Source organism: Triturus cristatus, chromosome 5_2 (assembly GCF_964204655.1).
Source record: "Triturus cristatus chromosome 5_2, aTriCri1.1, whole genome shotgun sequence".
Classification (NCBI taxonomy): Eukaryota; Metazoa; Chordata; class Amphibia; order Caudata; family Salamandridae; genus Triturus; species Triturus cristatus.
Window position 1 is genome coordinate 1,132,572,106 of NC_140588.1, and position 26,616 is coordinate 1,132,598,721.

Below are 26,616 nucleotides of genomic sequence, written 5' to 3' on the forward strand. Positions count from 1 at the left end.
ACCATTCCCGCTCTAAGCCGAGAAGCCGAGAAGTGCAGGAGTCCGGGCAGCGTAGGTACAGACCGGAGAATCAGCGGCAGTTGATCTGACGGGTAAGTTAGATGATAAGTTATGCTTCAGCGGAAAGCTTCGGAAGAGTGCGCTGTCCGGTCGTGGGGCGGTGAGGTGGTTTTTACGGGGATAGCTACCAGATTGGTAATCCCCAAACCGGGAGCTCCTCGGGAGGCTCCTGCTCAGTGGCCATCTTGACCTAGGAATCGGTTGTGAGTGTGAACTTACACTGCATGCCCACAAACCTTTCTCTCTACACATTGGCCTCAACTCCAATCAGCGCCACATTGCCTCACCAGCAGAGTGGGCACATGGCTGACACTGGTGATGTCCCTGTGTACATGCAGCTGTGGCAGTTTCTGTAGCTACAACATAGGTGGCACATAAGTTAACATTGTGACCTACATACATGTCTGGCCCTTTTAATTGTCCCAACGCAGGCATATGCAGATTCAACACAGCTGTGGGTATTATGGTATGCAGTGACTTACCAACAGGGACACCGACTTCCAGGCCACGATGATCCATCAGACCTGCCTCTCCACTAACATCCTCTTGCCACCGGTGCTGCAGCTGGTGGACATTCCTCTCAAAACCATACATACACGACATCTGGAACTGCAACTTCTCAAGGGGGCTGGCCTTTGCTGATGCGACCCACACTACTAATCATGTTAGGCAAGTAGTGCATTATGAGTAAGACTGGGCAGACAACTCGCTTCAAAAGAGTTTCAAAACTCTGCACTTTGTTTGGAGTGCAAAGTTTTCCAAAACTCCCCAATCGCAGCGGAGCAGAGCAGAACTTACCTTCCTCCAGTCCCAAATCGTTGTCCTGCCTGGCCCTGCTGCTGTGGCTCCATTTGCCTTCTGCTGCACTGCTCCGGTTCAATGAATTAACAGATAGAACTGCAGTGCGCGTGGCATACGGCTTGAAGGCATGCCTGACCCTATCAAATCCCATGATAAGGTCAGGCATGCCTTCACGCAGTACGCCATGCACCCTGCAGTTCCTCCTGTTAATTAATTGAACCGGAGCAGTGCAGCAGAAGGTGAATCGAGCCACAGCTGCAGTAGCAGGCAGGACACATCGATTTGGGAGGAGAAAGGTAAGTCTCCCAGCCAGCAGGCCAAACTACGCGGACTGGGAGGTGGGGGACTTTAGCGGAGGGGGGCCAGGGGTTCAGCAGGGCGGGGTTTTATCAGAAGGGGAAGGGGGTTTAGCAGGGGGTTGCGGGAGGAACGGGGGCAGTGAGTGACTCTGCCAGCCACGGAACTCTCTGGAATTTCACTGAGTTTTCTAGTAACTCCTTGAAGTTCCCCGGAGAACTACTATGCAAGCTCCACCCAAGGTTAATTATGAGCCATTATAGGCCCCCAAACTCATCCTCTGACAGGTTCCTGCATAGATGCGACACGTTTTCATGCTTTGCGTCATATTTTCCGCCTATGAGTCGTATTTTTATGTAGCAACATCCATTAAACGTTGCTATGAAGATTTAGCTCAGAAACATTGCCTTGTTTGGTCAAGTTGTCTAGAAGCGTGGTTTGGGGCCAACACACTTGACACAGATGTGTCCTGTTTTTTGCTACTTTGCACAAATTTCAGTGCGTGTGTGACGTTTGTAAATGAAGCGTCGCTTTTCCATATGGAGTGTTGTGCTTAGTAGGGAATCAGTCTTTTTTACACAATATGTGTTACTGTTATTTTTGAAGTGTTATTTTTCAACATTAAGGGGCATATTCTCACGGATCTATCGCCAAGTTTACGGCACTTAAATGCAGCCAAAGTCACGCTAAATGTATCACCCTATTCACAAGCTGGGGCTAACAGCCCATATCGCCAGTTTATCTGCGATAGCATTCGCAAAAAACATTGCCACAGATAACCCCGGCAACTAACGCTAATGATATGCAAAGTAGGCATTCCCGTGCAAAAAGCTGCGACAACACCACTCCACAACATTCTCAACAACCTGCCAGATCGGCGATAAGATCACAAAACATGCAATAAGGTGCGTTAGAAGCAGGATTTTAACACCTGCTCTGACCAGGTGTAAAGTCGGCCGACAACCGGCACCAGACAAGGGAGCACAGCCCATGGCCACACATGAAGAACAACAGATGCCCCAGAGCAACTGATCATGCAGCCCGGAGCCCTAATAGGGCAACAACACCCACCGCCACCACCGCCAGGACCCCACCACCCCCCTTTGGACAAAGATATTGCTCATCAACTCCACAAAATCATGAACCAAACAAATCGCCAAAAGTCGCACAATCACAACAGCTAATACATGTGTGGTCAGAAATGGGGAAATCATACATTCATATCATATGTTCCAAATAAAACGTTTATTCCAGATTAAACCTAAAACAACAATTCTGAAGAGGCATAGTGGGTCTTCTCAGGACATTCACGTGCCCCAGGCCCTTTATATTGGCAGGGTCGCATGTCCTGTGATGCCTGTGCTGAAAGGGTGTGGTGTGGGTGTAAACCAGTTGTGAGGGAGTGCCTGTGGCATGCTGACAACTAGACCTGTGAGCAGCAGATCCCTACAAAGAAGACCTGGGACATGTAGCTTTGTTGTCCCCCCCTGTGTGCGTAAGCGGAGTGGGCTGTCCTGGCGTATGCCAGTCCAGCGTAAGGGTGTGAGAAAATCTCCCCGGGGCTGTGGGCATGGTTCCGTCCTGAGCTGGACAAGGAAGTAACTAATGGATGTGTCTCTGTTATAGTGTCGGCACCACCCAGACTGCAATCGGCAATGTGTCACCCTGTGATCCAAGTCCCACAACATGAGCAACATGGACATAAGGGGGAATCACTGACCCTATATTCATCCATCCATACTTCCACACTTGAAAGATCATAGACATGACATATCTGTGTTAACATGAATGTTTATTGCACATTCAGTGGAGTGTTGCAGCTGGAGCAGTACATGGTCATTCAAACCCCACTTTACATTGCTGACCCATGTAGGGCCAGCCAGAGTCCTTCAAGGAATGACAAGTACATCAGAAGAGGAGGAGTTTAGTTCGCAGTCTGATAGCTGTGTCATTGGTGCGCAAATAGAATATGGCAGTCCATGTCGAGGTCCAAGGTGAGAGTGACAGAGTGCATGGGGGACAGTGGAAGGGGATGATACAGAGGACAGAACCAAGCAGGAACAGGCCACATGGTGGAGATGAATGCTACCGCTTCCTTCTGACCATGAAGGCAGATTAATCTGCATCTTCATCCTCTGCTGTTGCATGTGCCTCACATTTGGGTAGTGGTGGTCTGTCTCCAGCACTGTGTGGCAGTGACACCTCAGGGGCCAGAGAAGGAATGTCTGCCGCTCTCTGTGGCACTGACACATTACGGACCGGAGATGTGTCATGGGGTGGTAGCAGCAGCATGCATCAGTGCCAGGCCTTGTGGGAGCAATGCCATGAGGAGGGTCTTTCCGCCCGCATCCGCTCCATGTTCTCCATGATCCTCCGCATGTGTCCCAACTCCCGGGCGAGATAGCCGGAGGCACTCTGAATTGACAGTCGTTCTTGTCGCAGAGTCAGGACTCTAGCCATGTCAGCCATGGTTCGTTGGACAGCATGGAGTGGACTGTGGGTGTCCGTTAGGGACTGTGAGTGGTCCCTGATGGGACTTAGACACCCACGTATGGTGTCTAGTTTGGCTGCTATGCGGTCGAACCCCACCTGCACCTATTCAGGCAGCTTCTCCTGGCACCCCAACACACGGCGTTGGAAGGCCATGTGTTCGTCGTGGGGGTCCTGGGAGGCAGCCGTGGTGGTGGGTGCTCCCTGCTGTGTGTTCTGTGCAGGGGGTGGGTTCTCCTCGTAGCAGCTGGGCTGCCCTGCTCCTGGAAGTGGGCTGCAGAGGCTCTCCACGAGCTGTTGGAGGGCGTCGGAGTCGAAGGTGTGGTGGTCCTCTTCGTCATCACAGAAGAGAGGTTTGGACTGCTCTGCAGGAGGTGTTGGCTTTCCCCCTGCAATGTGAAGGGAAGATGCAGTTTAACATTGTGTTCACATGTATATTGACGCATTGTACATGTTTACATTCAGACTGCATGACAGTGTACATTGTGACTGTTTGGGGGGAGCTGCCTATTTGAGGAGGGACAGTGGACATTCTGACTACAGCACTGATGTGTGTTTGTACTTGTACATTGTCAACTCACATTTCCCTGCAATGCCAAATGAGTCCTCTGTTCTGTTGTGGACGTGTTGCGGTTTGTACCACATCGTTGTCAATATTGATGTGCTCTGCATGTAATGTGTGTGTTCCGCATTTTGGGGGAGTCGCCCCTGCAGCTCTGATTTGGCTGCCCCTTAGCCCTTACATGAGGTGTGCCTCTGGCTTCTGTACTTCTGCAGTGCTGGAATGCTGCATAATTGGGTGCATTGGTCTCTTGGTGGGATTTGGGGGTCTGGGGCATGGCTTGTCCGCAGATGTGCTATGCTTAATTGTGCATGTGTGCCATTGTGCCCATCTCCCCCGTCCCCTCAGTCCCTGGTCATTACTCACCCTGTTGCTGTTGTGTCCAGTCATGTTGAGCAGTGTCTGGTCCCCCAACTCCTGCCACTGTCTCCCCACTGATGACTGTGGCCACCATTTCCTCCATCTCGTCTAGCTCCTCCTGTGGCGCTGGACTCCAACCTCCAGTCTGCATTGCTGCCTTCTGGTTGTTTGCGAGTTTCTGCTTGGTTTTGCACTTCACATCATTCCAGCGCCTCTTGACCTCTTCCATTGTCCATTTCAGCACTCCGACCGCATTCACCTTGTCCACGATGGTCTACCATATTCCTTTTTTAGTTGCCAGTGACACAGTAGAGGTGACGAACAGTAATTGATGGTGTTCTATCAACTCCGTTATCAGGACCCTGTTTTCCTGTGGACTGAACCGCTTCTTCCTACTCTTCTTGTCCTTGCTCTTCCCTGACCCGAGGTCCCAGGCTGGTCCTCCGGGGGGCTTGTGGGATTCTGGTTGTCCTCTGTACTTGCTCCGGATACCTCCATTGTGCTTCTCTATTGTTTGGCTTTTTTGTATGTTTTTTTCTACTTTTATAGGGCATTTTCCCGCATGATGCGTGGGAATTGCTGGCCTATGGCTGGTTTTCGCAGATCGCTACTATTTTCGCTTCTGTGTTTCACGTTTTTGCGGCGTCGCGTTGATTTTAACATGTTCATTTGACGCGTTATCGTGAGACTATCGCATGGTACCACCGTGTTGGGAATACCACATTAACACGCCGTTATTTTCCCACGATAGACTGCGATGTGAAGAGTTGCGTTAAACTAATTTTGCGGTAGTTATCACACGTTCTTGAGAATATGCCCCGAAGAGTCATGTTTTATATGGGCAAAGTACCACTTCCAATACAAGCGTGAAATATTTAAGTGATGGTTTTTTTTTTTAAAGTGATGCATCACGTAAGGCTTAGAAAATATTATTTTTCCTTCAAATGTGTGACGTTTACTATGCAGAAGACACTTTTGAGACTGAAAAATCTAGTATGGCCCAGGGATCTGTCTTCATTAGTTCAAAAGCTTCACTTTGTTTTTTTGGTGTGGTAACTTTTGACACTTTTATGGGAGATGTGCAATGCACTAATGTAACACGCCCCATTCTAATGAACTGTGCACTGTTGGTTACGCTTTGACGTGGCTTATCAGCTTCCTGTCTCACTTATCTGTCATTTTGACCAATTCCTAGCATTGTCATTTGATACAGTTGATGAGTCAAACCCTGGTCACAAAAACACACAAACAACTAATTTCTGTGTAACTGTTATTTTATTGTGAACCTTAGTGGGTTGTTGGTTTTGGACCATTTGAAAATAGATGGTTAATAAGAAAAACTGATTGATAATGTGTGTGCATCGCCGTATCCGGACAACAGTGTGGAGGATGTCTCTGCCATCTGCTTCTGCAGCATTCTAATCATCCTTGATTAGCTCCAGGAGTTGTTTTTCTTCATCCCAGGGATCATTGTTTCTCACACATTTGTTGTACAGTATAGCACACGCTAGGATCATTTCACATACCATTTCAGGTGAATAGAGCAGCCTGCCCCCAGATAAGTCCAAACACCGAAAGCTGCCCTTGAGCAGGCCAAAGCTTCTCTCTATTACGCTGTGTGTTCTGCTGTGTGAATAGTTGTAGGGCTTTTGAGGGGTCTGTCTGGGGTGTCCATATAGGGTCATCACCCACATCTGTAAATCATTTCCTTGATCAGCTGTAAGTGAGCAGAAGGAGAACTGTCAATACCGTTGCTCATTCTTGCCAATACATGCTATGTTGTGTATGCTGAGGCTTTCTTCCACATTACTTCTGTTATACTGACATGATGTGTTCAGCATACTGTTGTACATTGTTTGTGACACATGTCTCTTCCATTGTTGTGTGTCATGTTAAATGCTGGACAGGGGATGGTACATTGCTGACTTGAAATTACTGACTGCAATGTTGACTGGACACTATTCAGTGATGGACACCTGGTGTATGGAAATTTCCACTATATGTTGTGTGCTTGGACTGGATGTGTGTGTTATCAGTTGGGCTTTAACTTCTTTGGTCACTGGATGGGTCCAATGTTGGCTGTGTGAGGTCCAACATGCCTTACACTGAGGGATGCATATGTCCATGTCAACACACAGTGGTCAGTATTGGGGAACTTTACATGCATGACAAATCATTGGAATGGCCTGTGGACCCAAATCAACACGCATGTCACCAGTCACTTGCACACAGTGATGCTATACTGTTTTTGTGCCACAATTCTCAACTGTCTTTCCCTTCAACATTTCTGTGGCAACCATCGTAGATTTGCATGTATTAACATGTGTAACTAGGAAGCTTTTGTAGACATGTGTTGTGTTGCATGTGTCAAGCATGGGACTCATATTAATGTCCCTATTGGTGGTGATGTACACAGAGATGTGTCGGATGTCCAGAAATTCTAACTGATCATGGGTGTGTAGGGCTTTTTTTAAGATGCTTACCTACAAGTAGACCATTGCCATATTGTCCATTTAGGAAGTGGTCATTGATTATGGAGTGGCGGAATCTGTATGCATCATGCACATATCCGGGACATTTTGCCAGAACATTTATAAAGAGTCCCCTGTGGTCCACAATGGCCTGGAAATGTATTGAGTGTGTGTGCTTCCTGTGGCAGTAGAGATGGGCAGTTGCAGCAGGAGGGACCAGTTGCACATGCGTGCAGTCCATAGCGCCAAGAACTTGTGGTGAACCTGCAATGTCATTAAAGCCTTGTTTGACCTCCAGCTGCAGCTGTTGGGGGTTTGGGAAATGGAGGTACTGTGGTGTGAGGTGGATTATGGCTTACAGAATGGATGGCAGGAGGGCGGAGAACGATGCCTAGAATTCAGATGCCACTCTTGCTACTGTGGTCTGGAACGAGCCTGAGGCCAACATGTGTAATTCTGCCAGGGTCTTGCCCTGCGGTGGGATGTTGCTGACCCTGGCAGTTGGTGCCTGTAGCTGTAGTGTAATCTGGTGCAGCAATCACACAATGGACTCCCTCCTAAGGTGGTAATATGTTATGAATTGTTCCTCCCTGAGACCAATGAAGGTGTCTCTCTGCCGAAAGATGCGCTCCCTTCTCCTGTGCTGCCTTTGCAGTGGTGAAGGTGGGGACTCATGTGCTATTTGGGCTGGTGGTGGTGTTGGTCTTCTCTGTCCAACTCCCAGCTGCCAGACTAGGAGGCCCCTGTTGTCAGATTTGAAGGCAGACTGTTCTGCCAGGCTTCTCTTTTCTTGCAACAGCACATGTGTAATTTCCTATGCATGGGTTTGTGAGGCGCAATGTTCTAACGCATTTTGAAAACTGTGTGACGCTTGCCGAAGAGGATTCTGTTTACTGAATACTTTCATATATCCCTGCAACAGAAGCGCCTACCTTGCATATATTAATACTGACGTGGCGCAGTAGGTTCTGGCGCATATCCATTCTAATGCAGGCCCCTATAAAATGTGACACATGACCTGAGATGCATCATTTAGTAAAAATGGTCTAAAAATAACACACTGGTGCATCAAAAAAGTGATGCACTAGTGGCACAAGGGGTTTGTGAATAAGCTCCTTAGTGGGCCACCATGCCACCAGTTCTTGAGCCGTTTTCCTTTCCCATCTTCATCGCCTCCCAGTGCATCTCCCAACCCAGGACCTACTTAATGAAGGCATGGCATGGACACACAAGTGGACACGTGCAGCGGGCAAGCCAATGGTGCACCAAAGGCATGCCTGTCTGTGACTGGACCGTGCCCAGTGGCAGAACCCCTGGTCCTCCCTCCACCCTTTGGTACACCTCTAACGCACTTTAGTCCCTAAACCCCAAGATAGACACCATCTGCGGCATCACCTCGCCCAGAACCACAGAAGGCCCCTTCACTTGCCAGTACTGCTCCTTCACCTGCAATACCAACTCTCCAGCTACGCCTATCCTGCCGACAACTGACCTGAAGCTCCACTGCACACTACTCAATGTTTGATCCACCGGCAAGCACGCCACGGAAGTTTGGGACACCATAACTACCCTTGCCCCTGATGTCATTTTTATCAATGAAACCAGGCTCAACCCCTCATCGGTGCCCGACATTGCTACCGTGGTGTCCCCGGTCTAAAAGCTGCTACACCATGACCACACCAGCAGATACAGCGGAGGGATTACCATCACCCACAAAGACATCCTCCATTGCACCGCCTCAGAATACGACATCACACCGATCATGGAACACCTCAACTTTCAGATCACACTTGACTCAAAGTCCACCATCAGAGGAACCATCACCTACAGACCCCTGGGACGCCATCCAAGCTTCTGCAATGCCAACAACGACTTTATCACACCCCTGGCTATCGACTCTGAACCCAACATCTTCCTGGGAGAATTTCCATCTCGAAGACCTCATCGATATCAATGCCACCACCCTCCTGGAAAGTATGAGCAACCTCGGCCTGTCACAGCTGGTCTCCACACCATGCACATTGCAGGACACACACTGGACCATATCTTCTCCTCCAGCAACAGAATCAAGTTCTCACACACAACAGAACTGACTTAGACTGACCACAGCATCATCCACTTTACCCTCGCCACTTCCCCAGAACCTCCGGCCAGACCACACACCTGACCCTGCCAGAAATGGAACAGAGTCACAGAACCCCTCTGGACCCCTGCCCTCAAAGTAACCAGGCTCAACCCTTCCAACAACCTCAAACTCAAAGCCCAGAACTTCAGGAAGTGGATCTCCTCTGCAGCAGATACCATCGCCCCTATGAAAGACACCCCTGGCATCAGATCCTCAAAGCATGCCAGCTGGTTCACTTTGAATTACAGACCCTCAAACATGAGTGCAGGAAACCAGAGAGACATTGGCGCTCTAGCAAGAACCCCTCTGACCTCAGCTCCTTTAGATCAGCCCTCAACAACTACCATCGCCACCTCAGGGAAGCCAAGAAGGACACCATCTCCAACTGCATTGAGGCAAGCACCAACCATGCCAAAGAGTTCTTGTCCATAGTCAAAGAGTTCTCCAGCCCAGTGGCAAGCCCTCCCAAGCTCTCTGAAACACCTTAGCAGACTACTTCCATCAGAAAATCACTGACATCTACACCATCATCGACCCCCAACCCACCAATCTCAGCCATCTCCACTCACACACCGATGCCACTGACACCCACTGACTATTCATCTGGAAACAGCTCTTGATCAAAGACACTACCACCATCATTAACTCAATCTTCTCTGGTGCACCCTTGGACCCCTGCCCTCATCACATCTACAACCTAGGGAAAGAAGAAATCAGCTTCAACCTCACAGATATCCTCAAAATATCCATCACAACAGTCACTATACCTGCCTCATGAAAGCACGCAGAGGTCAAGCCTCTCCTGAAAAATCCTTCACTGTTCCCAGCAAACTCAAGATGTATTGACCCATCTCCCTACTCCCTTTCCCGGCAAAAGTTCTGGACAGAGCCATCAATCGCCAGTTCCCAGAACACCTCAAACAGAAGAACAGAACAACCTTCTCGACACCTCACAATCAGGCTTCCAGGTCAACCACAGCACAGAGACCTTCCTGATCGCAGCTATGGATGACATCAGATGCCTCCTCAACTGGGGGGAAATGGCAGCACTACACCACCTTGGCATTCCACACAAAGCTCCCAACTCGATCACTTTCTTCCTCTCCAGCCGAACACAGAGATTCTATCTACCACCATTCTCCTCCATACCCACTAAAATGATCGGCAGCATCCCCCAGGGCTTCTCCCTCAGCGCCATCTTCTTCAACACCTACATGATGCCTCTAGCAGACATCACCTGCCCTCAAGGACTTAATATCAACTCGTACACTGATAACACACTGCTCATCCTCTCCATTACAGACAACACCAATACCACCAGAGCAAACTTCCAGAACATCATGTCCGACATCGCCGAAAGGATGAGGCTGAACTGCCTATGACTCAACTGGTAAATGACACAGTTACTCTTCTAGGCAAACAACCCCCCCCCCGCCCTGGAATGACTCCTGTGGGAGCACCGTACTCAGCCCTGCACCTGCTTCCTCCAACCACACATGCAGCCTGGGAATCATCCTGAATAGCCAACTAACCATGAAGAACGAAGTCAATGCTGTCTCTTCTACCTGCCTCCACACCATCCGCATGCTCCGTAAGATCTTCCAATGAATCCCCATCTCCTTGAGAAAAAGTCACCCAAACCCTCATCGCCAGTCACATCAACAACGGCAAAACACTCTATGCCGGATCCACCAAACAACTAATCAACCATCTCCAGACCATCCAGAACACCACAGCAAGACTCATCCTCAACCTCCCTAGGAGAACCTTTATGACCCTGTACCTCAGAGCCCTCCATTGGCTCCCCGTACAGAAAAGATGCCTCTTCAAGCCCCTTAATCATGCCTACAATGCCCTTCATAACCTCGGGCCCTTCTGCAACAACCACAACCTGATGTTCCATCGCCCAACAAGGGAGCTCTACTCCTCTTTCCTCTCCCTGGCCTGCACCCTCTACTTCCATCGGGGTCACTGCGGAGGTCATTTCGTCTCCTTCGTCCACACCAACTCCTTGAACAACCTCCACCCTCACCTGTGAACCTGCCCTTTGCTCCCAGAATTCAGGAAAAAGCTCAAGATATAGCTCTTCGACCAAGGACGTGAGAACCCAGCACCTGGACATCTCCCAGAGTGACAAGCTGTGCTTTATAAGAACCCTTTGCTAGATTGATTGATTTATTGATTGCAGATCTAACTAATCATCTGCAGGTTACATGTTTCACTTGACAAACATTCCTGTACAATGGTAGCATCACTCGTATGACAGTCTGACTGCAAACATGTGTGAGTAAGGTGACTGTCCTTATGCAATGACACACATCGGCAAAAAGAGTCGTCCATGGACAGGGTTCTGGGGCTCACATCATGTACCAGTACAAATGTTGCTACACTAGGAGCATTCAGGCTAAATCATAGTCTTGTTAAAATTAGGCCACATTTGAGGACTAGCAGATCTACGGGGGAGTACTTCGATTTCGGCTCCTTTCACACAGTTACCTGGTGAGGAGCCTGTTGTATTTACATTTCTTGCTGCTTAGTCAGTATGCATGAGTATGTGTATGGAATGATGGAATGCCTGAGGACTGTATGGAATGTTGGTGTGCCTGGCTGACAGGAGGAATGACAGTTAGAGAGAGTGGGCTGATCAGCAGAGATGCAGCTCCTGGTGGGACCTTGTATCAACCTGAACTAACTCATCTACTTGTAACTACCATCTTGTGACCTACAAATAAACCTCTACTTTGGTTTACCTCATTGACTACAATCCATCATTACAACATTGGCGACGAGCTGGATAAAAAACCCTGCGTGTACTGGCTTCCTGTCTACCTGAGGTAAAGATATTTGAATCTACAGCAAGACTATTTGTACAGAAATTACTTGAAGAATATTAAACTTGGAAATAAGGAGAAGAACGCCCATCTTTGCCCCACCAGTGTCCTCCATCAACCGGACAGCCTACCTTCACGCTCCTCAATGAAATTTATTTAACCAGTTTGAAATTATTATTTGACATATGTGTCTCTCCAGCATTAACAATAAGTGTACACTACGAGCATCCTGCAGTGAGCAAACAGTTATTAATTCTCTACCTAGTAGAAATTTGTGACATCCAGGGAATTTACTCGTGTGCAATACGGACTTTCTAATCTCTTTCTGAGCATTTGACAGCTTTTACTACTCTAACGAAACATTAGTGAAGGCGCAGCCAACCACGTGTGTCATCATCGGTGAGTTTTGGGACGATGTTTATTTGGGAACGTATTTAAGTCATAACGTTGACAGAATTTAAATTTGCTGTAAGTCGCGCGCAACGCCAACCATTCAAAATATTTTGGTGCTCAACGTCTTAGCGCGTGCCTGCGACTTTTTAATCCATAGTGAGGCTGCCATATCAATCAATCAATTTATATAGCGCGCTGCTCACCCGCAAGGGTCTCAAGGCGCTGGGGGGGGGGGGAGTTCCGTTACTGCTCGAAAAGCCAGGTCTTGAGTTGCTTCCTGAAGGAGAGATGGTCCTGGGTCAGCCATAGGTGGATGGGGAGGGAGTTCCATGTCTTGGCTGCCAGGTAGGAGAAGGATCTTCCTCCGGCGGTGGCTCTGCGAATGCGTGGAACGGTGGCGAGGGCGAGGCTGGTCGATCGCAGCTGGCGGGTGGGCGTGCAGAAAGTGAGGCGGTTGTTGAGGTACTTGGGGCCCAGGTCGTGGAGAGCCTTATGTGCGTGGGTGAGGAGTCTGAACGTGATCCTCTTGCTGACGGGGAGCCAGTGCAGGTCTCTCAGGTGGGCGAAGATGTGGTTGTGGCGGGAGATGTCCAGGACGAGTCGTGCGGAGACGTTCTGTATGCTCTGGAGTCTTTTCTGTGGTTCCCGCGTAGAGGGTGTTCCCGTAGTCCAGTCGGCTGGTGATGAGTGCCTTGGTGACCGTTTTCAGTGGGCATCCATCGAAAGATCTTTCGGAGCATGCGCAGGGTGTTGAAGCAGGATGACGAGACGGCGTTGACTTGTTTGATCATCGAGAGGGAGGAGTCCAGGATGAAGCCCAGATTTCGTGCGTGGTCCGTTGGCTTGGGGGTGGTGCCCAGGGCAGGGGGCCACCAGGAGTCGTCCCAGGCGGAGGGGGATGATCCCAGGATGAGGACTTCCGTCTTGTCTGAGTTCAGTTTCAGGCGGCTGTTCTTCATCCACTCGGCGACGTCTTTCATTCCTTCGTGTAGGTTGGCTCTGGCGTTGGCGGGGTCGTTGGTGAGGGAGAGGATCAGCTGGGTGTCGTCGGCGTAGGAAATGATGTTAAGGTTGTGTTGGCGTGCGATGGCCGCGAGGGGGCTCATGTAGACGTTGAAGAGGGTGGGGCTGAGCGAGGATCCTTGGGTTACGCCGCAGGTGACTTCGGTGGCCGCGGAACGGAACGGAACGGGGCGAGGCGGACTCTCTGGGTTCTTCCGGCGAGGAACGAGATGCTCCACTCCAGTGCCTTCTCTTGGATTCCGGTGTTGCTGAGGCGCTGTATTAGTGTGTGGTGGCAAACTGTGTCGAACACTGCAGAGAGGTCCAGGAGGATGAGGGCAGCTGTTTCCCCATTGTCGAGCAGGGATCTGATGTCGTCGGTGGCTGCGATGAGGGCGGTCTCGGTGCTGTGGTTGGCTCGGAAACCGGATTGTGAGGGGTCGAGGGATCCGTTCGTCTCGAGGAAGGCGGCGAGCTGTTTGTTGATGGTCTTCTCGATGACTTTGGCAGGAAAAGGGAGGAGCGAGATGGGGCGGAAGTTCTTGAGGTCGGTGGGGTCCGCTGTCGGTTTCTTCAGGAAGGCGCTGAGCTCGGCATGCTTCCAGCTCTCCGGGAAGGTGGCGGTGGTGAAGGAGATGTTGATGATGTCCCGGAGTTGGGGTGAGATGATGGAGTCGGCCTTGTTGAAGACGTGGTGTGGGCAGGGGTCGGTAGGGGATTCAGAGTGGATGGTGTTCATCGTGCAGGTGGTGACTTCGGCGCTGACCGGGGTCCAGTTGCAGAGGGTGGTGGGGGGGGGCGTTGGTTCGGTGGTTGGGTGCGTGGTCTGTGCGCCGAAGCTTCTTGTGTATGTCAGCGATCTTGCGGTGGAAGAATGAGGTGAGTGAGTCGCAGAGGTCCTGCGAGGGTGTGATGTCGTTGTTTCCGGCGCTGGGGTTGGAGAGCTCTTTGACAATGCTGAAGAGTTCCTTGCTGTTGTGGGTGCTGTTGTCCAGTCGTTCTTTGAATGTTGTTCTTTTGGTGGTGCGGATCAGCTGGTGGTGTATGCGGGTGGCGTTCTTGAGGGCTGTCATGTTTTCTGTAGTTTGGTCGTGGCGCCAGGTTTTTTCGAGGGTGTGGCAGTTTTTCTTGGATGTTTTGAGTTCGTTGGTGAACCACGAGGCTTTCTTGCTGCCGGGTCTGCTGGGTGGGTTCTTCAGAGGTGCGAGGTCGTCAGCGCAGTTGGTGAGCCACTGTGTGAAGTTGCGGGCTGCCTCGTTGGGGTCCGTTGCGCTGGCGTGAGGGTTCTGGCTGAGGGAGGTGGTGAGCTGGTCGGCGGTGATCTTGTTCCAGCTCCTGCGGGGAACCTGTTGCGGGTGGTGGTGGGTCGTGGTTCTTCTGAAGTTGAAGTGGACGCAGCTGTGATCAGTCCAATGAAGTCTGGTGGAGTGGCTGAAGGAGATGTGCTTGCTGGAGGAGAAGACGGGGTCAGGCGTGTGGCCGGCGTAGTGGGTGGGGGTGTTCACCAGTTGCTTGAGTCCGAGGTTGGCGAGGTTGTCCAGCAGGGTGTTGGTGTTGCTGTCATTGTTGTTCTCCAAGTGGAAGTTGAGGTCTCCTAGGAGGATGTAGTCAGAGGAGGTGAGGGCGTGCGGGCTGATGAAGTCTACGATGGCTTCGCTGAATTGTGTGCGTGGCCCCGGGGTCTGTAGATGAGAGTGACTCTGAGGGTGGTCTTGGGGTCGGAATGTATCTGGAAGTGAAGGTGCTCGGTGGCGGTGATGGTGTCTTCGGAGTTGGTCGTGGTGCGGATGGTGTTCCTGTGGATGATGGCGATGCCTCCTCCGGTCTGGTTGACTCGATCCCTCCGGATGATCTTGTATCTGTCCAGGATGGCTATGGCGATGTCGGGGGCTGAGGAGGTGTTCATCCAGGTTTCCGTGAGGAAGGCGACGTCTGGTGATGTTGTGTCGAGCAGGTTCCAGAGTTCGACGGCGTGTCTGTGGACGGAGCGGGTGTTGAGCAGGATGCACTTGAGGTGGTTGTTGCTGGTGCCTGGCCTTTTAGGTGCGGTGCAGGTCCGGAGGCAGGTGAAGTTGCAGGCTTGGCAGGTGAAGGGTCCGTGGGTGCGTTTCGGGGTGGCTTGGTAGCAGGCGGGGTTCCGGCCGGGTTTGAGTGCGTTGAGGGTGGCGGCGTCGTAAGTCTGTCGTGTGGGCTGGCATCGACGGGGGCCAAGGTTCCTGGCGCTGGGCGAGGTCCAGGCGCAGATGGGCGCAGACGGGCTTGCCTTAGGCGCGCCTTCGGCGCGCCAGTGGCGCGGCCGCTGCGTGACCTCCATATGAGGGGGAGAGGGAGGAGCAGCTGGGAGGTGGGAGCGGAGCGGCCAATGGGATTCGAGGGGGCGGGGCCACAGGGACGCAGCGGCAGGAAAGGAACGGCGGGGGACACGGAGGCAACGGGAGCGAAAGGAAAAGGGGTCCAAAGGAAATAAACGGGCACAGGGGTACAGAAGGCAAAAGGTGGCACAGGCAGCGGGTACAGAAAGAGAAAAAGGGTACAATGAGGAAGTAAACGGGCTCAGGGGTACAAAACGCAAAAGGTGGCACAGGCAGAGAAGCAACAATGAGGAAACAGTACTTAGCGGCTGACACGAGCGGCAAAGGCGGCGAGATGCAGGACACACAGGGGGCTGTGTGGCGGTGAGGGGAGCGATCTACCTGGTGGCAGGGTCAAAGGTCACTCCACTTACCTATGTATTGTTGTGTCGCGAGTGAAAATAATGGAGCACGTTCTGTCCTGGACTTTACTCTAGTCACGGAAGGCAAAAGAGCACGTTCTCGCCGTGAGCCACTCGACTCCTTTCTTCCATACGTGCCGCCATCTTGATTTCTACTGTAATCTTTCACTTCAACGATGCCGTCCGATTCAATGGCGCTCTCACGCAACTTCAAAGTGCCGCTTTCCTGTCATACTCATGGAATAGTTCCTTTACCTAAGAAATGCTGCAATCTACTCTCAACGACTCGGCAAGTTTTGTGCAGAATGTGTTCAATTCTGTGTTCTTCTGTCAGCGTTTAAAATGGAACGCATGTTTTGGCTGGTCACAACGGTTATTTTCAACGCGTTTTGCTGACACTTGACACTTGGAAGATTAGTAGCACAGTTTTCACAGCGCACTTCAGGAAAAAAGGCTGCAATATTCATGATACTACAATCTTCTTTTATTGAACGTTGTTCAGTTAAGTTAGAATAGTGTCGCATTGAAATTTTGGCTCTTCTTTATTACAGTTATTACAATGTTTTTCAGTCAAGTGAGAATAAGTGTCTCAATGAAGCTTTTGCTTATTACAGTTATTCTCTCCTTACTAGAAGTTTAATTCATGTATTTGTTGCTGCCACTTTTTCATGTTGTGGCAATGTGGCTGCGAAGGTGTTTTTTCCTTATACACTTTTAGTATCTGGTGTTTAGCCATTCTTCCATATTTTAAGGACAACGTTTCACTAAGTTGTTCTGTCTTTATTTATGAGAACGCACATCCCGATTATGGGTTTTCTATTGAGTATTTCATTTTGGTATTGACTTATGATATCATCAACAATACTACACTTAATGTACCCTTCATATTGACATAGTTACCCTCCATTATTTATGTACCTAGCAGTGTGCGTTGTTTTAGCTTTATATTTATTTATTTATACATGCGCAATGGGCAATGTTCCCTATACTTGAAATGTTTGGTGCGCAATGGGCAGTGTACCCTATTATTGAAATGTTGAGTGCGTAATGGGCAGTGAGCCCTATATTTAAAATTTTTAGTACGCAATGGCAATTTATTCTTGAAATTTTGAAATTGTTGAAATATTGAAATGTTGAGTGCACAATGGGCAATTTATTCTTGAAATGTTGAAATTGTTGAAATGTTGAGTGCTTTAGGGGCATGTTATAATTTAATTTAATATTGTTGTTTAAAGGATAGCTTTGTTCCTATCCTCATTTTCCATGTGAAATCTTCTTTCCATGTCAATTGCTTTTATTTCTTCACAATTCTCTGTGTCACATTTTCCCAGTTTCTTGCTTTTTCTAATTTTCGGTATTTTCTTCTTTAGGTTATTCTTTCCAAGGAAAGGGGATGTGTGCTATGTAAAATTCTTATTTTCTCTTTTGCACTTTATTCCTTCCTATATATCTTCACTTATTTTGCATCCTCACTGTCTTTTTTCATTATGCATCATTTCTTCACCTAAGATGTATATTTTGAATGCAATGTTTTAACAAGCCTTCTGCATATTGGTGCTACTCTCATTTAGGCTTGTTTCTATTTTTTTTGTTTTTTTGATTTCATAAGGAAAGAGGATGTGTTGTATTTACATTTCTTGCTGCTTAGTCAGTATGCATGAGTATGTGTATGGAATGATGGAATGCCTGAGGACTGTATGGAATGTTGGTGTGCCTGGCTGACTGCAGGAATGACAGTTAGAGAGAGTGGGCTGAGCAGCAGAGATGCAGCTCCTGGTGGGACCTTGTATCAACCTGAACTAACTCATCTACTTGTAACTACCATCTTGTGACCTACAAATAAACCTCTACTTTGGTTTACCTCATTGACTACAATCCATCATTGCAACAGAGCCGAAATCACATGGGGGCAGGAGAAACTAGCTGAAAACCCACTGTAACAGTTTTCAGCTTGTTTTTGGAAGCTGTAAGCAGCTGATGTCCATTAAAAGGTTTGAAAACACACCAGGACATGACAAACAGCATATATGACCCTTTTATAAAAATAGCGGGGAAGGGGTGGCTTGATGAGGGGCAGAGTAACTCTTTGGCTTGAGGTCCCACCCCCGCATCACACAGTAGCATGAATTTGTAAGTTGTACATGATTGTGCATGAACATACGATCACCAATATGCAGTGTACACCAGCGGTGACTCTTATTGTATGTGCAATGCAGACTCCACAACATGACGGTGACCACCATACAAAGGTTGCGATATGATGTGCACAGTGCAATTACAGACTCATGTGGATGCGAGAATGGGGCTGAAAGGTTGAACTTTCAGTAATGACAATTGCTCCTACTCACCCTGAAGAGGCCGTATGCATCTTGAAAGTTAATATAGCTGTTTTGACTGCCTACCACCTGAAAGGCCTCCCCTACGCCTAGTGTCACTGGTGAGAATGTATTCTACTGTCATTTTATTTCAGCAATTTCTTCAACTTTCCTCATACATGGGCTTGCTACGTATGCTGCTGGATGTCATCAAATTATGAGGTGAATTGCTAGGCACCGCTAACATATGCTGGCATGGGTGGTTACATGACTTTTTGGGGGTCTTGGTAGATGTCAGTGTGGACACTTTGTGCAATCTTCTTATGTCTCTACACTCCACACATAGGTACTGTGGCAGAGCAAGAAGAAGACAGCCTCCAGTCTGCCGGCCCTTACCAGACCTTCAAACAATTGAAGAAAGAGACGTATTCAGCAAATTTTGGCCCAATAGGCGACCACCAACGATTTATGTCAGCAGTTGGAGCTTCTTTTACATCTGCATATGAACTATCCCACGTCTCTGACATCAATAGTTAAAGTGATGACAGTACTGTATGTCCTGGACACATGTTCCTCCCAGTACATTGTGGCTATATTTGTTGGAATGTCACAACCTATGTTCAGCGTAGCACTTTATGATGTTACATTAGCAATGATGAGACACATGGACAGCTACATTCAGATCCCAAAGCGTGAACATTTGGCCAATGTGAGGGGTGGCTTTTATGGATTTGGTCACATCTCACATGTGGTTAGAGCTATTGATGTAACACATATTTCCTTCATACTACCTCAAGCCAGGGAACAAGTTTACCAGAACAGGAAGCACTTCCATTCTATCAACGCGCAAGAGTTTTGTTTTGCAGATTTGTACATCTCACACATCTGGGCCAGATTCCCAGCTTCAGTCCATGACTCCTACATACTGCAGAACAGCATCATACCCCAGTTGATGTCACAACTACTGCCCGAGAGAGGGCCTGGCTTGTTGGTGAGTATAATGTGTCCAACCTTTGTATGTGTATTTTCAGTTCAAATTTTGTGCAAATGTATAACTATTTATTGCACTTCTTTCTAAATTCCATCAATGAGACTCTTGGTATCACAACCCACCATGGTTGTTGGCACCACTGAGAAATCCAATGCCTGGGGAAGTCAGCTTCAATAAGGCCAATGGAAGAACACAGCGGCCAGTGGAGCAGGCTTTTGGGCTCCTGAAGGCCAGATTCAGATGTCTGGATGAGACTGGGGGAGCCCTCCTCTACTAACCCAGGAAGATGTGTCAGATACCCGTAGCTTGCTGCATGCTCCACAACCTCACACTGCGATGGAACATCTGTCTCATCACAGAGGATGGAGACCAACAGGAGCCACCGGGTGTGGGTCCTGAAATGCCGAAGGATGATAACAGTGGTGAAGAGGATGGAGTTGACATGCATCGACAGCTGATCAACAACTAATCATGAGTGTAAGTGTGCTGTGAGATGTCTTAACTTTGTCCTTTACAGTGATTGGTGTTGTGTAGCTGTGTGGAGTATGTGTGTGGATACATAGGTCTGGACAGGCGTGTTAAACTCTATGCACAACTGTTTGTGGAGGAATGTCTTGACACAAGCAAACATTGTTGATGTTGCTTTGCATAAGTGACATTTACCAATGTACTGAGTGCAGTAGAAGTTGTCAGAGATGGCGGTCATATGTATGGTTTCTTTGCTAATATGGGGCCTGATTCACAAAAGTAATCTGACACAAAATCCTAGCTTTGCGACTTTCGGTATTCACAAAGGGTATTTAGGAGTAGTAAAGTTAGGAATCTTAACTTTACTACTCCTAAATGCTCTTTGTGAATACCATATAGTCGCAAAGTTAAGATTTTGCCTCAGTTAAACTTAAGTTTTGGTCCTAACTTAAGACCAAAACTTAAGTTTAACTGAAGTACAAAAGTAATCTGAGATAAAATCTTAAAGTTAGGATTTTGTCTCAGATTACTTTTGTGAATCAGGCCCATGCTCATTATTTTTTAAGTTTTGGATACCTTTACTATATCATCCTCATTCGGACATTTCAGTGTTCTGACATTAGCAGGTGTATGATGCTATGTCTAAGTATGATGTGGCCATGGATTGTTCCTGGTAATGTCTGTCGCAGACTTGGGTGAACAAATCTGGTTCAAAGCGCGCTTTCACAGCGATAGGATAGAAGTGGCTACAACTCCATTTGACTTGTTCTCCTTTGTGTGGTTGTCCTCTTGAAACATATGTGCCATCTTTTGCTCCAACACAATGTGGTTGTGGTGCGAAAACCTGCTAATCTTCCTTCACATTGACTACATCATCCATGTGCATGAACCGGATGCAGCAGTTGATGTGTCTTATCATTGTATGCCACGGTGCTTGTGGCATACCACTGACATGTTTGTGACATTCCACCAGATGCAGCAAGACTAGATTGGAATGAACCTGTGCTCTGAAACTGCAGTACTGCCATGTTTAGGCTTTTTGTTATTGTGACGTGGAATACCTTTTATGAGGTAGTAGATATGTCTCCAGCTTATGGTATGTACCAGTTGTCCATTGCCTGAACCATTTGGCATTGTCAGATGTGTCTCCTCCTACCATGTTTTTAAAGTATGCATGTGATTTGTGAACCCAGACACAGATCTTTTGAGAGATATATTCTTTTGCTAATTTTATGACTTTATGACAGTGTAATTTTTGGGACTGTGGAATAAAAATGTACTGAAACTGTACACTTGTATGTCTGTCTTGGGGTAGTATGGTTGAGTGAGTTTGTAGCACATTGTTGACAATGCACATGTACATGCTTACCTCAGTAGGTTGCACTTTCATCTGATGGATCCCATGGTACTTAAAACATAACTTGCTAAATGTTAATGATACAACATGAGCTACTGTTGCTGTGAGAAGTGGATTTAGTGCAGTGCACATGATGAGTACAAGGAAGGTAACGAAATAATACATAAAATGAACACAATGGAGTGTAGTTGTCAGTGTTAGTGGATGAATCCATTGATATTAGAAATATTGCCTGGAGTCCAAAGTCCAACACATTCCTCTCAAAAGTAGAAAAGTGTACATGAAGAGTCAACAAAGTGAACAGATTACACACGAGGACATCACATGCACTGTTTCTTACTGGTGGTTGCAGGTGTCTTCCCGACTAACCCTCCTGGATGTTTCCTTAGACGTCGGGTGGGGGGGATCCACAACTGCACAGTACGGGATGTCAGAGGATTCTCCCCCTGACAGGTTGTCTCTCCCTGTGGATGCCTCAAATGTAGAAGGGACAGCTGTAGTTACCCTACAGAGGGTGGTATTAATATCCCTCAGCACCCCAATGACCTTGTCCATTTGGTAATTAACTCTCCATCTTGGGGTCTAAGGACCTCTGCAGTAGCTTAATGTCTCAGAGATCCTCCAGTACCTTCCTGGTAACCCTCATATGCACCCATGACTCAGGCGAAGTTGGCCTGGGCATCCGTGGTACCAGGATCTTCAGGTTCTGGGCCCACTGTTGCCTTACCTCTACCCACTATCTCCTCCATCCTCAGTTAGTGGGTTGTGGCTCCTCACCTCAGGATTTGGGAGGAGTGGAAAGGAGATGTTGTGGCCCGTGCTCAATTGTATGGTTGTTCGGGTAGGGGTCAGCTGTGGTGTTGAAGCTGCGGTGGAAGATATAGCTGTGGACCCATTTGGACTCACTGGTGCTATCTTCCCAGGCTGACCAGAGGGGCCAGGTCCCTCCTCAATGTCCAAGTTTCCAGGAGAGTCTATATCGCTGGAGGCTTGATTCTGGGGTGGAGTCTGAGCCAGGTGGGTGTCCTCACTCTGGCTGGATGTTGTGCCGGATTAACCTGATGGGACGGAGATTACATTGTAATTTTTGTAAGTGTGGTATGTACATCCACATCATTTGGGTCACACTGAGTTAATGACTGAGAGAGGAAAAGGGGTTGAGGTGAACACTGACAACTATTCCTGCTATGTTTGACCCAGTTTCTCAACATTATTATTCCTCAATTACACAAAATGGTATGGGCCTGCTCAATAGCTGTGCTGATATGGTTCATTTTGCAATGAGGGATGGGCAAACTAAATCCAACACTCTGTAGAAGTTACATGAGAATTGTTCGAGTCCATGTCTGATGTGTGTCCAACTCATACATATACACAACTTGGTCCTAGTTTTGTCATTGCTATTCATGTGTGCTGTGCAGTGTCAATGTATCACCCAGCAACTTGAATTAGCGGGGTCGCCTATATGTGTTAGTGATATTTCATGTACACACTTGGGGGGATATTCTCAAGATTGTGTGTTAACCATCGCAAAATTAGCCTAACGCAACTCTTCACATCGCAGTCTGTCCCGGGAAAATAACTCTGTGTTAACATGGTATTCCCAAGCCGGCGGCACCATGCGATAGTCCCACGACAATGTGTCAAATAACCGGGCTAAAATCAACGCGACTTCGCAAAAATGCGAAACACCAACGCAGAAAAAGTTGCGATGCCCCAAATCGCGATACAAAAATCAGTGAGAGGCGTGCAAATCATACGCATCATACCGGAAAATGCACTACAAAAGCAAAAAAAAAAAAACACACCAAAACAATATCAAACTGCGTAGCACCATGGATGCACCTGGACCGAGACCAGAGGGCAACCCGTCGTCACCAATGTGAATGCAGTCACAGTAACTTGGAGGTCAATGGAGGAGGTCAAGAGGCGCTGGCATGAAGTGCACAGCCAAACCAAGGAGAAACTCCCTGCCAACATGAAGGAAGCAATTGCAACTGGCGGTGGGAGGCCTGCACCACAGGAGGAGCTGAATGAGCTGGAGGAAATGGTGGCCACAGTCATCAGTGTGGATACTTTGCAAGGAGTTGGGGGTCTGGACACAGCTCGATATGACCTGACCCAACAGCAACAGGGTGAGTAACGACCAGGGCCTGGGGGGACAGAGGGAGATGGGCACAATGGCACACATGCACAATCATGTGCAACACACTGCCCACCCACAATGCGTGTGGAACATGTCCCTGATACCCTTGACATACTGCAGCCCACATTGAAACACCAAGTAGGCCCCTGTCAACAATGTGCACCAAGGGGCCCCCCTCCATCTCACCAATGCCACAACCTACCCATGCACATGTGCGGAATGCAGAAAAGCAGTGGCTCTGTGAGCCACACGGACAATGCAAGTGACATAGCATAACAGATAACATGGCTGCAGTCACAATACATGACATGGTGCACAACCTGAGCTTGAGGTGGCTGAGTGTGGACCACATCCGTAAAGGAGTAGGTCACACTCTGACACCTCCATGTACACCTACAACCCATGACGTCAAAAACACATCTGCAGACAAACAATGCACAAGAGTACAGAAACCGTCCAAGAGCACAAATGACGCAAGTCGCAAACATCCCAGGACCCAAAAAGCACACAAGTCAAAGGCACACTGACTCAAAGGGATAAGGGGCCGGCAAATCAGAGGTGCAGGGGAGACTTGCCAGCAATGCCGCACACACACATAGCAATCACAGTACATCAACATTGACGTACAAAGTGCAACCCTTACACCACAGGACAGAGGACACAACTGGTGCTGCTCGTGCATCTGGCATTTCATGACACTGTGAGATGATAATGTACAAGTACAACCTCACATTAGTCATATAGTCGAAATGTCCACTGTCCCCCATCAAATAGCCATCTTCACCAAAACAGCCAAAATGTGCACTGTCATGCAGTCTGATTGTAAACATCTCCAATGCGTGAACATACATGGAACACACTGTTAACCTGCATCTCCCCTTCACATTGCAGAGGGACAATCAACACCTCCTGCAGAGCAGACCACCCATCTCTACAGTGATGATGAAGAGGACACCCTGCACATTTGCCCAGTCACCCTCCAACGGCTCGTGGATAGCCCCTGCACCCAACGCCCAGGAGAAGGGTAGCCCAGCTGCATCGCGGTGACCCCACACCCTGCACAGACCACACAGCAAGAAGCACACACCACCACGTCTGACTCACAGGACCCCCACAACCGACACATGGAATTCCAGCACCCTGTGTTCAGGTGCCAGGAGCAGATGGCTGATCATCTGCGGGTGGGTTTCGACCTCATGGCAGCCAAACTCGATGCCATACGTGGGTGTCTGAGTCCCATCAGGGACCACTTACAGTCCCTAATGGACACCCACTGTCCGCACCATGCCCACCAACAATCCTTGGCTGATATCGCTGGGGCCATTACTCAGATACAAAACTGTCTAGTCAAACATGCTCCAGCGATGGCAGCACAGAGTTGGCAAAGATGCAGAGGACAATGGAGACCATGGAGCCGATGCGCGCTGGAAGTAGGGCTGTCACGGCTGAACACCAGTGAGATGTAGCTGGGATCTTGCATGCCTTGCAGATCTTCATCTTGCCATTGCTGCCACAGAGACTGTCCCAGATAACTGCTGCTTGAACTTCGACACACACATCTCCGCCCCCTGATGTGTCTTTGGCGCACAGTGATGCAGCCCTATCACCTTCGCATCCTGATGTGTCAGTGCCACACAGTGATGCAGACATAACACCACCACACACACTTGACACACCGGACACAGAAGACATCTCAAAGGAGTAAGATGTGGGGGGTAATGACTGTGTGAGGAAGGAGGCAGTAGCATCCGTACCCACCACATGGCCTGTCCCTGCCTGGTTCAGCCCTATGCATCATGCCCTGGAACAACACATCCCACTGTCCCACGGAACACTCTGCGACATGAACCTGGACCCTGACACGGCCTGCCATATCTGCTCTGGTACCAATGACACAGAAACCCGGCTGCAGACAGAATTCTTCCTCTTCAGATTAATCTTGCATTCCCCCAGGACTCTGGTTGGCCCACCACTGGGCAAACACATTATGTGGGCTTGAACTGGCCATGTACCTCTTCAGCTCCAACACTCCCCAGAATGTGAATAAAACATTCCAAATCACACAGATGTGTCATGTCTGTGTTCACTCACGTATACAATTATGGATGAATGTAGGGACATTGATTGCCCAAAAAAGGTACACCCTGGTGAATGTCATATATGCGCATGTTTGACCCTGACCCACATGGCCAACTGGATGACTGTGAAGGTGTGAACTAGCTGTGGCCCCGTTGCACATGAACAACAATCTCGCACCCCCCAACGTAGCCCCACGTCCTTGTATTATATAGGGCTGTGTGTACAAATGTCAAAACAGGTGGCACACCTGAAATAGTGTCCCCTATCGCATGTGGCTACAGAACATCTCTTTGCATGACCTACTCACACACATCAGTGCGGACACAGCCTGTTTGAATGGATCACATTTATCCACATGGCAAGAAGTTGGACACCATACTCACATTGCTTTAGACACGTAAGAGCACAGGTCTACCAGCAACTATCCCAAACACAATGTCTGGCTCACAGAGGTGGAGTTGCCAATAGGGATTCACCTCCAATGTACATGCGGCAGTCTGTCCCTCCCTGTGTACGGACAATGCTCATTGAGGCACAGGATTTGTATTACTAATCAACACTCATCACAGTTGTACACTGGTGAAGTTGCGTAGACTTTAATAGCATGTGCGTGTCAGTACGGGCAAGGAATGGGCCACAACAGTGAGACAAATGCTTAAGACACTTACAGGCAGAATGGGAATGTGTCGAGGTGCAAGATATGGGGAGGCAAAAATGACCACATATCCTTATGGATGGCAATGGTCTTAGCCCACCTTGCCTTGCTGGTCGAGTCATGTGATGTTTGTCGTCTGCTCATTGCCCCGTGTCCGAGGACACAACTCACAGCCCATGGGATCTTTATGGAGCTGTACCACCGGACAGCCCCGACTGTGTGCTATGCTGACAGTGAGCCGGTGAAAGGGACCAACAAGGTCACATGATGTGCTACATTTCCATGTGTGTAGTCTCCCTTCAGCACTATGTCAGATTTAGGAACGTTACCAAACGACGCTGTGCAGCTCCGCCCATGGGTCTGCATCACCTTGCATTGGTGTGTGACAACATGCGTAGGTGCATGGACATGCATTCTGAGTCCAGGCGAATGCAGCCATGTCCACTGTTGTCCTGGGATGTGTGACCATTCCTCCACGATGCAACAAGGTGTGGGGCCTG

The 26,616-nt window shown here is 48.7% G+C and overlaps 1 protein-coding gene across 1 annotated transcript in view; it reads left to right on the plus strand.

Moving 5' to 3' along the window:
• Positions 1-1,080: 1,080 nt before the first annotated feature.
• The window catches only part of LOC146829900 (vomeronasal type-2 receptor 26-like), a 169,983-nt gene continuing 144,447 nt past the window's right edge, over positions 1,081-26,616 (plus strand). Inside the window, exon 1 of the mRNA XM_085606745.1 lies at positions 1,081-1,157. The gene's annotated coding sequence lies outside the window, so the exon portion shown is untranslated. The remainder of the gene's footprint in view (positions 1,158-26,616) is intronic.